A 2,901-nucleotide genomic window follows, 5' to 3' on the forward strand; every position below is an offset into this window, starting at 1 on the left:
TTGGAAAGAGCCAGCTCTCCTACACTGAAGGTGGGAAGGTCAATGGAAGAGCCGTTCTGGTAAGAACATGTGATGGGTTCTAAAGAAACAAAACCTAAACCATGTAACCTAGCAAGCACTTTCCTGAACCCAGAGAATGAAAATTTGAGATGCCATGAAACACAGTGCACAATGTTTCACTTCAGATTCATTTGTAACTGCTGAAAAGAAGGGAAGCAGCCAAAATGAGTGAAGATTGCCTCTGTGAAGGGACCTTCTGAAATACCTGTGGCTTCTGATCATCTAGAAATCTACCTCTCTACCTCCCTCATCCTATATGTAGTAGTGCTCTACCTGTCAGCAAATCCCTAAGCCTAGTAGTGCCACCCTGGCTCACTGGAGTTGGAAATGTCCCTGAAGGCCCCAGAACCATAAGGTGTGGCTGTCAAGCAACAGTGAAGGAGTCAGGGTGGGTCTGGTGCTGGCCTGTGACTTGGCAGATGCTGTCCTGTGATTTCCTGTAGCCCATAGGGGCAGCAAAGGTTGGTTATGGGACAGAGTCATCTCACGAACTACCTTCCCAAAGGTGATATTTTGCCTTTGGGGAGAAAAGGCCAAGAAAAGGACCCAGCTCACTGTCTACCATGCAATCTTCCCTCCCTCCTCTAGACTGCCTCTGTCCCTGCCCTTGTAGATCCCCTCCCCAAACCTGACTTCTCCTGCCTCCTGCTCACGCAATCACCTCCTACAAAAGTTACCCTCATTTTCCATATGAAGGAAGAGGGACTGAAGAGGTGAGCAGCTCTTGGGTGCCAGCCCACCCAGGGGCCTGATGTTTGTGGAACCATTGGTTCAGTGAGCATGATCTGAGCAGCTAATCACAGGAGTTTCTGAGGGCTAGCATCACATAAGCAACCCATACCTGCCTTACATTTAAGTGATCTGGACTCAACTAGCATCCACCCAGGCTCCTGGAAGCAGCCCCTCCAATCAGCCCAGACATCATCCATCTTATGATTGCAAGTCTCCCACTTTCCAAGTTCCCTTGAAGTTCAATACAGCCCCAAAGGAAACTTCCTCATGGTTCCCTTCTGTGTACGCCCAGTTGCTATGAGCACACTATCATTACGGAGGTCAGCCCAGGAGACACAGCTCTAGGCATTTCCCCTACAATCTCAGTTGGTGTCAAATGTAGATGCCAGATTACGCTAGTTGCACCCCACCTGCATTCCCACTCCACATCCCTGGAGCTAAGATGGAGCATAGCCCAGGAGGAGTCAGCCAGGAATCTCACCTTCCAACTCCATTCTGATACCCAATGTCCAATTTATCAGAAGATCAGCACTGACTCTCTGGAGTGGCCCCATTCCTCATACCCAAGCAGACCCTAGAGTCTCCAAGGTGCCCCTGTTCCCACCTCTGTCCCACTGCGCCTTACTCTGGGCAAACCTAAAGCACCCAAAGTGAATCCCACATGTCCCCCCAATTCCTGCAGTGCCTTTTGGTCAGAATGGAGCCCACCAGCCTGGCCACCATTCTGCCTCCTGCTCTGACCCCAAACCTATTCACCCAGAGACAGGGCATCATCCCCCACCTCTGGAGTCACTCTACCCTTCCTGCCTGGTCTTGTCACACTTGTTCTTCCAAGGACTGCATCATAGACGAATCTGTCCCCAACCAACAGCTGTTTTCCTGGCAACAATCTGAAGCCATAACATCAGGGGCCAACCTCCCACTTAGCAAAAATCTGACAAAAATGGTCTCTGCCAATGCTTTAGGCAGAAATACCTGTGAACAGACACACAGATTCTCTATTCCTTCCGATCAGAATGCTGCTGAACTTAGGTCCTCTGCTTTGCTTCTAGAGTTCAGTGTGTCTGAACGTGTTGATGAAGACAGGCAGGCTGTGCTCAATGTCAACTCTGCATACTTAATCGACATATTCTCAGAGCCATGGACACCCCAACCTCAGAAGAATGCAATGGATCATAAGGGATAGTAGTGACTGTAAGACAGGCTGCCCTTTATAATCACCCAGGGTTTGCTTTCTGTAAACCAGTTATTTAGAAATCATCAATTTTGGTTGTTTTTCTTTTAATATTTTTTATTTTAAACGGTTTATTTGCCTAATATTTAAATTCACAACATACCATCAATTGGGGAGATGAACACCTATTTTCCAACTCCCCTTCAATGCCATAGTGGGTAGGTGCAGAAACACTAACCCTTGGGCACTGCGCGTATGGCAGAAATATCCAGGAAGACCTTCATTTGAATAAAGAAGCTCTCCACCTCATGGAGCTGAGCCAGCGTCTCAGTGAACTGCTTGGCTTCTTGCCTTAAGGCCTGCACTTCTCCCTTGAGGATGGAACACTGCTCCTTCAACTGGAGGATTTCTGCCAATGACTCCACATAGTTCAGTGCCTGGGTCTCCTGCACTATTTCCTCCCATTGCCCCTCTTCATTTCCTGCCATGAATTCGAAAACAAAGTGTTGAAACCATTGGCCTGATTCACCTTCTACGGCATGGCATAGTTTTCTCATCAGGAGGAGACCTCCCCACAAAATGAATAATGCAGAGATAGCAGGCCACAAGGACCTTAGGCTGAAGTACATTGAAAGTGAGAAGAGACTCGAATGCTCCCTTCCCTGCAGAGGTGAAAAGCATGCAGTCGTAGATTTGGGGGTCAAGTTGGTGTGCCAGTGGCTTCTTAGTCCCGTGCTGTCCTGGGATGGAGGGCTCATGGATTGGAGGCTCCCAGGTCTCCATAGCTGCATTGGACAAATCGGCGAAATGCTGATCAGGTTTGCAGGTCTCCTAATGTGCTGCCAGCTGGAAAGCCCAGTGTTTGAGTGCCCTGTCCTCTGGGGAGAAGGAAAGATCTGTGTCCATGGAAACATGCTGAACTCGCTGTCCTGGTG

Source organism: Meles meles, unplaced genomic scaffold, assembly GCF_922984935.1.
Source record: "Meles meles unplaced genomic scaffold, mMelMel3.1 paternal haplotype, whole genome shotgun sequence".
In the NCBI taxonomy this organism is placed as follows: Eukaryota; Metazoa; Chordata; class Mammalia; order Carnivora; family Mustelidae; genus Meles; species Meles meles.